The sequence below is a fragment of the Vipera ursinii genome (genome assembly GCF_947247035.1).
Source record: "Vipera ursinii genome assembly, chromosome: 5".
Classification (NCBI taxonomy): domain Eukaryota; kingdom Metazoa; phylum Chordata; class Lepidosauria; order Squamata; family Viperidae; genus Vipera; species Vipera ursinii.
In genome coordinates, this window is record NC_139518.1 from 72929906 (window position 1) to 72941425 (window position 11520).

The 11520-nt window shown below is 44.1% G+C and overlaps 1 protein-coding gene across 3 annotated transcripts in view; it reads right to left on the reverse strand.

Annotated features, from left to right (window-relative positions):
• PCGF5 (polycomb group ring finger 5) overlaps nt 1-3502 on the reverse strand; it is a 41428-nt gene extending 37926 nt beyond the window's left edge. For 2 of the 3 annotated variants that reach the window (XM_083364141.1, XM_083364143.1), the window contains exon 1: nt 2934-3502. The gene's annotated coding sequence lies outside the window, so the exon portion shown is untranslated. Of the gene's footprint in view, nt 1-1850; nt 2132-2933 lie in introns of those variants that run through there. The other variant, XM_083364142.1, reaches the window with a different exon arrangement.
• Between the last annotated feature and the right edge of the window lie 8018 nt (nt 3503-11520).

The following is an 11520-nucleotide window of genomic DNA, read 5'->3' on the forward strand; positions in this document are numbered from 1 at the left end:
TCCCGGATCTTTGCTGAAAACCAATTGCACTGTTTTCTGCTATTTTGAAGTGGGAAACATTCTATCATAATTTAAAAGGAATGTACCCAAAAATCCCCACTCAAAATGTTGCTGTAACTATATAAATGTTCATGCTTATTTTGTAGTTCTCAGCCCTATAGTATTAATTGTGGCTTGGCCATCAAATGTTTATCAAAATTTGAACTACATCACAGCAGACCTACACCAGTATGCAAAAAATAAACCCCACTAAGTTGTGTAGCTCATATTTCCTAGTAGCTATACTCTGAGCAGCAATCTAATGCAAATTAAATTTAGTACTCTACTAAAATTAGTGCTGAGTTAGCTATTTCTGACTAACTTTCCTCAGAAATCTCAGTGGGGTTTAACATGTGATTCAGTGTATGTTTATTTAGGCTATTTCCACACCAATGATTTATATTGTTCTATAGTGGGCCAATGCTGTGGTGATATATTATAAATAAAGGCAGGCTTTAGATTCCTGCAGCAATAACTAGATAATGCTATGAGATACTATAAAACAATAATATGGAAATGGCTGTGCAGCTAAATTTCACTGAATTCAGGGTGATTTACTCCAATAGCACTAGGTTTAGGATTGTAATTGTAACTTAAATTTAATTGAGATGAGTCCATCAACACAGCTGATGGGCTTAGTTCAAACTTCTGTCCGCCACACTGGTTTATTGCCAATGATTTCAACATTAAGGCTCTGAACAAAACAATAAATGAAGAAATGATCTGTTTGTTTTACTTGGATGGAAGTACACTGCAGTTATGCAAATCAAGAAACCTGTTTTAATACAACGTTAAATGATTGCATATCCTCGGACAATAAATGTTTCAAACCCCCAATAATCTACCATAAAAACTGGCTATTTTATCATGTTCTGCTGTGGTCCATACTACTATGCTTAGTATGGTGGCATCTCCATACTAATTTTTTTTTTATTGAGAAACTCTTCTAAAAAAGCAAGACAACAGAACTTAATGAAGGGGCACTGCTAGCCATTGCTTTGTATTTAAATTAAATGTATATTACATAATTTCAACAAGCTGAAATGCCAAAAATGTCTTAAAATTCTTCATAGCAAAGTTAACTTCTGTAAAGGAAACCAAAGGGAGTATGTAATACGTTAAGAGAAATAAATTTACATTTCATATCTCTCTCCTTTTCCCTAAGGCACAACCCCCACCCCCATGTTCTTGAATCAAATTCAAAGCTTCTACTAATTGCAAACTAGACGAATGTCATCTTGACACAAGATTACTCCTCATTTAGTCATATATTTAAGATAATTTAACATTTATTTATTTTATTTTATTTTATTTTAAGATTTATTTTATTTTAAGACTAAATACAAAAGCCCAAAAGTTCAGTTCGGCTCCAAATGAAATTTGTTGGAATGGACACCGAAAAGTAGCCCACCACCACCCCTTTTTAATTTTTGTTTCTCCTACTGCACTACGATACCAGCCCTGTCTACTTCGATCCGAGATCGCAAAAGCACCACCCTTAATCTAAAGCATGCACGCTCGCGGGCGCGCGTGTAAGCAGAAGTGAGTCACTATTCCAGGGAACTGATGAATCATCCATTCAGTCATCCTTTTTCAGGCCAAATTAACAAGCAAAACACACGTGGTAGGTTTCTAATCCCCAAATCCTTTTTTACCCAGAATCGGCGGGATTCGATACGCCCCCGAGTTCTTTCAACTCCACCCACGGCTCCAAATATCGATTACCCCTCTTTTCCTCCCATGACGAAAGCAACCCCCACCGCACCCCGGGAGAAAACCCAACACGTGCCCGACAAGATAGGGTAACACACCTCAGTCAATAGGTGACGTTTCCATCCCGAAAAACTCTTTAAAAAAAACAAACAAAAAAAAAAACCACCCCACGTCCCTTTGGACTCAGGCACCTGCCTGGTCAGGTGCACGATCGGTTTCACTTTTGAGATTTTGACTGCGCGTGTGCAAGAAGCTTTCCTCCGGCTTGAGCAGGGCCAGAAACATCGCACCCGAGAGAGAGAGAGAGAGAGGGAGAGGGAGAGGGGGGGTAGAGGTGTATCCGGCTCTCTCTTCGCCCCAGTCACAACTTGCACCGTTCCTCCTCTTGTGACACCTTACATAATACGGGCTCCCAAGCAAATCAAAAGAAGAAGCCAACCAGCCAGCAAGCAGAGCCGCCTTCGGGCACCGAGAGGAGCAGATGCTCCTCCGGACCAGCCACCCTTCGCTCTTTTTTTGGGGGGGGGGGAGGTGGGGTGGAAAAAACAAACAAACCCGAGAGACGCCGGTTGGGCTAGAAAAATCCGGAATGGAAGAAGCGACGCAGCAGCCCCAGGCCGCCCTCGCCCGCGCGGCCGGGGTGGGCTTTGCTTGGCCGCCCTCGGTTCCCCTTGGCCGAGGTTCAAGCCAAACCTTTCGGGTTTTCCCCCCCCAGCAGCCACCACACACACACACACACACCCCACACACAGAGAGAGAGACCGTTGGGAAATGTCAGCCTGGCCGAGCCGCTTCTCTCAGCCCGCGCGCGCTTGGGAGCGGCTCCGAATTAAGCGGGGTTTGGGGCGGGGGGGAGGGGAGAAGAAGCGGGGTTTTTTTTTTGAGGCAAACAAGAAAGAAGTTAAAACTCTCTTTGCCGGTCCTTGGGAACCGCGGCGGGCGAGTGTCCGCGGCTCCCCGGGCTGCTTCCAGGCGCGAAGCGGCCGGAGCAGAGGCGCCGCTTCCCTCAACTTGTTCTGACAGGGGGAAGCCGTTCCCCACTTCGCCTCAGCCGCCGGCCCTTCGCCCGACGCCTTCGTTCCTCACCCCCCCCTCCTCCCCTTCCCTCAACTTTCCTCCGGGGTTGTCGGAAGAGAGTTGAAAGGGGGCGCGGGAGAAGAGCCGGGGCAGACGGCCCTTACCTTCTTCCCCCCGGAACGCCCCGAGAGCGGAGCCCGCAGACGCAGCGCCCGAGTCCTGGATGGTGCCGGGGAGCGAGAGGTGCGCTGGAAGCTGCCGTTCAGCTGACAGGAGTTCCGCCGGGGAGGGGGAAGGAGCGAGCGAGGGAGGGAGGGAGGGAGGAGGAGGAGGAGGACGTCGAGAGTCTGCGAGGAGGAAGGCTCGCGCCGCGGAGCGGAGGGAGCGGTGCAGTGGGGGGAGGGGGGGAGGAGGACTTTCCCAGAGCTTGTTGTTTACGCATTGCTTGCCCTGCTCGGTGCACACCATTCATTCTCTGATTGGACACAAACTGGGGCACAGCCTTTCGCTGCCCGCCCGCCCGCCCTCTCGTCTCGCACGGCCCCGGGGCGGCCGCCGCTCGGAGCCCCCCTAGGGAAGAGCGGCCCGGGAAGGCGGCTGGCAAGTTTGTCCCGCGGAAGGGACTTCGGCTCCCGGGAGGCAAAGCTTGACGCACCAGCCGAGGAGCCAATGGCATCCAGCGGGCCCGCAGCGAACGCATCCTCGCGCGCGTGCGCGCGCGCGCCACCGCTGGTCCAAGCTCAACTCTCTCTTTCTCCCCCCCCCACCCCACTCCACTCCGCCCGCGAGGCATTCATTTCCAACCCACCCACCCACCCTTTTTTTTTTTTTTTTTTTTTTTTTTACCCTTCCTGGTCCAGCCGCACAGACGCTAACCAGGACGCTGGAGCGAGGAGCATGTGCGTGGCCCTGACGCATGCTCCCTAAAGCTCAGTGAAGGCGCAGTGACGCTGCTGCCCTTAGATGTCCTTTTTTTTTTTCCGTGCCGCCTTATCGACGGGAGTTTGAGTTGGTCTGCAGCTCCGAACCTTTCGGGGAGCTGACCTCCCGTAGGAAGGTTGTTGGGTTGCTAAGAAGGCAAAACTAGGACGGTGCTCTTAGCGTTTTAGTCTGACCTGTGGGAAAGTAGAGCTTTAAGGTGCCCGCGGAGCAGTTGACTCGAGAGAGAGTCAAGTCGAAGTCAACTGATCAAAATAGGAGTGTGTGGAGTTTTAGGGCAGCGTTTCCCAACCTTAGGAACTTGAAGATGCGTGGACTTCAACTCCCAGAATTCCCCAGCCAGCTATGCTGGCTGGGGAATTCTGGGAGTTGAAGTCCACACTTCTTCAAGTTCCTAAGGTTGGGAAACACTGTTTTAGGGGGAAATAGGCGGTGTGTTCGCGTCAGCGTTGACTGGCTGGATGGGTCCCTGCAATTTTCTTGGCAAGGTTTGGGAAGTGGCTTGCTTGCGTTGCCCGCTTCCTAGGGCTGAGAGAAAATGACTAGTAGTTCAAGGTCACCCAGCTGGTTTTGTGCCAAAGGTCGGACTAGAACTCAGGATCTCCTGGTTTCTAGCCTGAGGCCTTAACCATTACAGAAACTGACGGTCCCCCAGCAATAGAATGGAAGGCTATTGTGGGTGATTTTGTCACCGAGGACTATCTGGAGAAGTGCAGCTAGGGCCAGGGTGCAGATCCCGGGAGCCAACATTTGAGAGATGGCATACAGTTTGTCTGTGCCTCTGTGTGTCCCTGAGATGGAACTTGCCCATTTGATGTAAAATGAAGCAGTAATTCGAAATTCATCCTTTATATAACTGGATGCAATGGCTTGTGCTAGTTGCTAGTTTTGGAGTGAGGGGGGAGCATGGTTAAAGATTCAAGTCTGTACCTGATGATCTGCAGGAGAAACTCACTCCAGGCTGTGAAATACATTCCCTGGAGATTGCTTAGCATCCAGTAAATTGACTATTAAGCTTAGGGACTTGAATCCAAGTACTGTACCCCCTCAAAATTTCAGGATAATCCCATTGACATAATGGCATAACTGGATGGGAGTTTTTAACTGCTATTATGGTGGTAAGGAAGGTAGATCTGGCCACAAGATAATCTGTGACTAGCAGGCTAGACCTGAGGATTACAAGTGATAGAGAACCTCCTCGATTGGGCAAATTAGCTTCCCAAAAGGGCTTTTAATTACACAGCATATTCTATAAAACTGTGAAAGAAAATGGAGTTTTTCAACATCTAAACATGAGCCCAAGATAATCCAAATGCATATTCAAGGTGGTGGTAAGATTTGATGTCTGGGTTTTACCAAGAACATTTCTCAGTAAAAAAATTCTCCTGGTCCAAAGCTCCTTGATGGCTTAGCCTGTCCTTGTATTCCTGGACTGGTGCAAGTTTTAAAATCTGTATTTTCAGTCTTACTGTTTTGTGAATTCTTTCCCTTTGTTTTTGTAAATAGAAGCTGTCAAGGAGCAAATCCAGGTTGAAACAACTGACAGGGCACATTTTTTCTCTGTTACTTGCCTATCATTTTCCCTACCCCAGTTGCCACTACTCTGGTTGGAAAAGCATTTTTATTAAGAGAAAGAATGGCATTCCTGCCGCCTCATTTCTCATTTAACTGGACCTTTGTTTTCCACTGCTGCAAGGAAATGTAGGTTTTTCTATTATTTGTTTACTAAATATTGCTCCTTTGTCTTTTGATAAATAATATCTTTATCCCACAGATAGCCATCAAGCAATCCAATCTGTTTCATCATTCATCAACAGTCTGTTTCATCATTCAGGACAACTAACTAACGAACGGACAATATGTTGTTGTTGTTAGTTGCGAAGTCGTGTCCGACCCATCGCGACCCTATGGACATCATTCCTCCAGGCCTTCCTGTCCTCTACCATCTTCTGGAGTCCATTTACACATCTGGCTAATCCTAATTTTTAGCAAACTATTTTCACCTGGTTTTCTTTTGTTGCTAGTCTCAACCTTTTGTTGCTAGTCTCAACCTTTTGTTGCTAGTCTCAACCTTCCCCAATCTCTTGCCATTCAGGTGGCTTGGGAATACAACCCCTTTTGGATCTGAAATGCCACCATATTTGGAGGGTGCCACTTTAGGAATTGCTTCCTCTATTTTTGCACCCCTTCATCCACCCACATAACCAAGAGAGGGGAATAATTCACAGTTACAAAGATGAATTACTGCAAAGAAAACAGCTAGGTAGGATTGAATGTTCTGTTTTAGGACTGATTTGGATTTGCCAGCTTTTCTGGATTGACTGATCTTCTCAATCTTTTCAGTTCCTATAGGTGAAGGACAAGGTGGTGCTCAAAATCATATTGGTCTCTAGCCCTGTAGAGCTGTATATATAGGAGCCTAGTGGTGTAGTGGGTAGAATGCAGTATTGCAGGCTAACTCTGCCCGCAGCCTGGAGTTTGATCCTCAGGGGGCTTGAGGTTGACTCAGCCTTCCATCCTTCCAAGGTCAGTGAAATGTAGCCCTGATTTCCAGAGTGGGCTGGGGTGGGGCAGTATGCCAAAGATGACACATGGTGAAAGTTGCAGTAGTGCTATCTAGAAGTCCACCATTATCCTCTACTGAGAATCCCTATGCATGCCTGTTTAGTGGTAACTCCTATTGAACTCAGTGAGTGAGAGTTCTGAGTAGATATATATATATATATATATATTAATCCCATTTATATCCCACCCTTCTCCGAAGACTCAGGGCGGCTTACAATCTAAAGCACAAACCAATGTGCTTAGCAATAGCCTTCATTCTATGTATATGCCTGCTTATTAGGGCTTTCGCCCCCCCCCCCAAGCGGCATTTTTACAAAGTCAGCTTATTGCCCCCAACAATCTGGGTCCTCATTTTACCTACCTCGGAAGGATGGAAGGCTGAGTCAACCTTGAGCCTGGTGGGACTCGAACCTGCACTAATTGCAGGCAGCTGGTGTTACTTAAGGAGGCATTAGCCCACTGCTCCACCAAGGCTGCTTATGAATGAGAAAATACTTCCCCTCCTATTTCTTAAAAAAACAAAATGCTGTTTTTCAAAATAAAGCATTTCTTCCCTTCGACTGATCCTGCAGTATTATCTACTTAATACTCATGCAGTGTTTAAAATTATTTTCTTAAAAAAAGGAAACGTCAAAAATGGTTGTTTATTCAGTGCTTTTCAAGGTAACTTGCCACGCAAGAATTAAGTGAAAGAAGCTTTTCCTGGGCTGGGGGAAAAAGCAGTTTGGAAAGCAGAACTTATTTAATTTCTGCACGGCAGCTTCTAAAAGCCATATGAGCTGTGCCAACAGAGGATGCCAATCCAAATAACGCTTAAAGGAAAAACCAGGTTTGTTTTCAAAACATCTGGGAAGGGCCTGAAAGTGCATGGTTGAAACAGCATGGAATTCGTGTCCTTTATAAACAGCACTGTTAATTCACAAAAAACTCTTAAATCAACAGCTTCTGAAACATTCCTAGGGAGTTTGAGCTTTTGGATAAATACTCTGAGGGGAGATCTTTAAGCAATTTGTTTACCTTGTGTTTAGCTACAGATACATTCTAGCCAGAAGTAACACCTTTAAATCCCATTAAGTAAATGGAAAAGTTATGGGCGCACTTAACTTTTTCCCATGGCCAAAGAGAAATGCTAAACTTTTAGGGGACTTTGCTCTTTCATTAATTATATTTATTTTACAATGAAAAGACTTTTTCTTTCTTCCTTTCTCTTTTCAGCATCCAAATTCTCTCATAAAGGTTGAAATGAAATAAAAGTTTTATTGCAAAGTCCAAGATATTTTAAAGTACTTTGTTGTTTAGTGTCCTTTTTCTAAATACAGAGAGAACTTAAGATGTGTTTATAAAAAGTAATGTTTATTGTAACATTATTTAGATGAAGAGGGTTTCTTTGCAGGGGACCAGAGGGAAGTTATATTTATGACCTCACTTCATTAATGTAATCAAATAAACATTCAATTTGTAGACTCTGTCATTTACTCTCAGATAATACTTTTCTAGGAATTCTGAAACCCAAAATGCTGATTCATTTAAATACAGATTTCCATGGTGCACACAGCATAGACGAGTTCATCTGGCTAGATTATTATTTTTATAATTATTACAGGTTCATTTCCTCCATGGGTGGTTTACTGTTTTTTTTAAAAGTTAGATGTAAAAAAAATTCTATAATTATTTCAGGTGGAAAGAACTACCTGAATTTGTTATATTGCTTTTTAACTAAATATTCAATTTCAAGACTTCAATTCTCCTTTTATATCTTTTTTTCTTTAAAAAATAGAATGTATTTAAATTCTCTCTACACAGCTTACTCTTCTCACCCATGTCTTCTGTATTATAGAACTAAGAGTCATCCATGGCAAAACTAATATAACTTTATAACCATAGAATTTATGACTTGCAACATTTTTCCTAGAACCTAAAGTACAAGGCTAATCTATTTGGCATCTCGGTAGTCCAGTGCTTTTCAAACTTGGCCCTTTTATGACTTGTGGTCTTCAACTCCCAGAATTCCTCAGCCAGCATGCCTGGCTGAGGAATTCTGGGATTTGAAGACCACAAGTCATAAAAGGGCCAAGTTTGAAGATCCCCGCTCTAGTTTAATACTAAGTATACAATATTATTGGGAGAAGGGAATATTCAGAATGTTTACTGAGCAATCAAGTACAATGGATGAACTAGGAAACTTGAGAGGAACAAACTCCTCTGCAGAATTCCCAAGGGAGAAATACAACAGCTAAACCATAAACAATGGTTTATAAACCACAATGGGTAGGTTCCTGCACATGCTAAGCCAAAATCAAAGAACCCTCTCATTTGCTTCAGGCACTTCCACTGTTCTTGCTCCTCATGCCTTTGGAAATAGTTTGAGGCTGACTCACAACTGTCTTAATTGACATGAATCTCAATACCCAATGAGGTCATGAATATATCCTCTAGTGCAGGATGTCAAACTTGCAATGTCACATGACATGTCGCAATGTATCATGACTTTTTTTCCATTGCCGGCAAAAGGGTAGGCATGGTTTCGCCAAGACGCATCTGGTCCGCGGGCCAACAGTTTGACACCCCTACTCTAGTGTAATCTTCAATTAACCAATATGTCGACACAAGAGCCAGCACCCATTCTTTATCCACATTCTTAATGGATACGATATTTGGCCTTTGGAGCTACCAAAGGGAAAAAAAACACCTCTTCTCCATTGAAGATACATGTTTCGAAACTGGGTCTAGTGCAAATCCTGCTGAACTGTGGCTGAGCTGGAAATAAGACTCAGCTGCCAAACACAGAACATGGTTAAAGAACTAGCTACAGAGCAACAATTCTGAGATTTGTGTGATATTATTTTGGTGTAATGTATGAAGTCAAGCTATTTTGAGTTCAAAAGAGGAAACCTCAGAATGAAGTGATTTGCTGAAAAAAGTGAAAGTGAAAAGCTGAAAAAAAAAGATAACTCTGCCTTCACCTCCATGGAGATCTGTCTACTACAGAACATAATTCAAGTGCAAACTCAAGCAGAAAGTTATGGGTTTTTTTTAATTTGCTTTTCCAGAAAAGCGACCCAGCTGAGGGAGGAGTTGTGAGTTAACTCTTGCAATCAAGCTACCCTTTTTGTAACCCTTTAGATCTGCTGCCATATCTCACTTTTGTCCAGATTCTTTTTGAACGATTCTGTGGGTGTCATTGCTCTCTTTTGCACTCAAGCAGTTTCCTCAACCATCTTCCCCTTTTTCATTCTTACTCTGTCCATTGTTGCTTAGTCTTGCTTCAGTTCATTTGCCTAACTTTTCATTCCTGTCCTTCACATCCCCTTTCCTTTTTTTCAGGCTTTTTGCAACATCTTTACTGAATTCTGACCCCCACCCCCATTTATTTAAAGACAGTAATTTTTGGGCATACAGGTAATCCTCTACTTACAACCACAATTGAGCCCAAAATTTCTGTTGCTAAGTGAGGCAGTTGTTGAATGAGTTTGGCCCCTTCTGCGACTTGCGCAGTTGTTAAGTGAATCACTGCACTTGTTAAGTTAGTCACACGGTTGTTAAGTGAATCTGGCCTCCCCATTCCCCTTCGCTTGTCAGAAGGTCAAAAAAAGGTAATCACGTGATCCTGGGACACTGCAACCGTCATAAATATGAGTCAATTGTCAAGCATTTGAATTTTGATTGTGCGACCATGGGAATGCTACCGTGGTTTCCTGCTTGGGGAGGGATTGGACTAGAAGACCTCCAAGTGACATAAGACCCTTTTTTTCAGTGCTGTTGTAACTTTGAACAGTCACTAAATGAACTGTTGGTAATGGAGAGCTATCTGTACCTTTTGATGGAGGCTTCCTCCCTTCATTTATTCCTTCCTCAATTTATTCTTGAAATGGCGGCCTTTCTTCTCCCACCTGGGCTTCCTCCTTCCGTCATACTGTAAATGATAGCCCTCACCTTCTTCCTATATTTTTTTTCTGCAAGCAACGTCGTGAAGTGGCAGATTCTTTGCATTTTACTAAAGTAACTGAAGGGGGCTTCCCTTGAGAACCACTCGGAAGCTTCAGCTGGTGCAGAGTGCAGCTGCACGAGTGCTTTTGGGGGTCTCCCGATACTCCCATATTACAACTCTGCTCCGTGAGCTGCACTGACTTCCAGTTGCCTTCCGGGTGAAATTCAAGGTGCTAGTGATGACATACAAAGCCCTACATGACATGGGTCCGGATTACCTACGGGAGCACCTACTGCCAGCGTCAACATCCCTCCGTCCTGTGCGCTCCCATAGAGAGGGCCTCCTCAGGGTGCCACCGGTCAGAGAATGTCAGCTGGTGACCCCCAGGGGGAGAGCATTCTCGGTGGGTGCGCCAATCCTTTGGAACCGCTTACCAGCTGAAATCCGGATGGCCCCCGACCTTCGCTCCTTCTGGCGCGATCTAAAAACTTATCTATTCCAACAAGCCGGCCTAGCCTGATGGATTTGGGTTTTAAATTTTTTTCACTATATTACTTTATTGTATTCTTACTTTATTGCTCTGTACACCGCCCTGAGTCCTCCGGGAGAAGGGCGGTATATAAAACAAACAAACAAATAAATAAATAAATAAATAAATAAATAAATAAATAAATAAGGAACGGGGGATAGAAAGCTAGGAGAACTTGGAGTGGGGAAAGAGAAGAAAGGCAGTTAATAAGCTTTACAGAGTAAAAGGGGGGAAAGGAAAGGAAAAAGATTTCAGAGGGCCTGAAAGAAACAAAACCACGTATAACTGTGAACCACGTAGTCGACAGTAATTCCATAAATAAGTAGCTCAGCTCCACTAAATGAAAGCATCTCACGTCATCTGCTCCTACAGTACTATTTGAATTGTTGAAAAAGAGAGCTAAGCTGAATAAATGAGAGAAAAAGGGAGGATGCCTCTCCTCGATACTTCGGGTTCAGTCTAATTAATTCCTCTCTTAATCTTAATTTCTTTTACCTCTTTTGTGCTTTGGGTCCACCTATTGGTTAAAAAAAAGAAATTTCTTAGGTATAAGAGCTACAAAGTTTATTGTTTGGTGGTAGATTTGAGCGGTCGACAGGTAGTCCTCGACCTATGACTGCAATTGAGCCCAGAATTTATGTTGCTAAGTGAGACATTGCTTAAGTGAGTTTTGCCCCATTTTATGACCTTCCTCACCGCAGTTGCTAAGTGAATCACTGCAGTTGTTAAGTTTGAGATTTGGTTGTTAAGTGAATCTGGCTTCCCCATTGACTTTGCTTGTCAGAAGGTC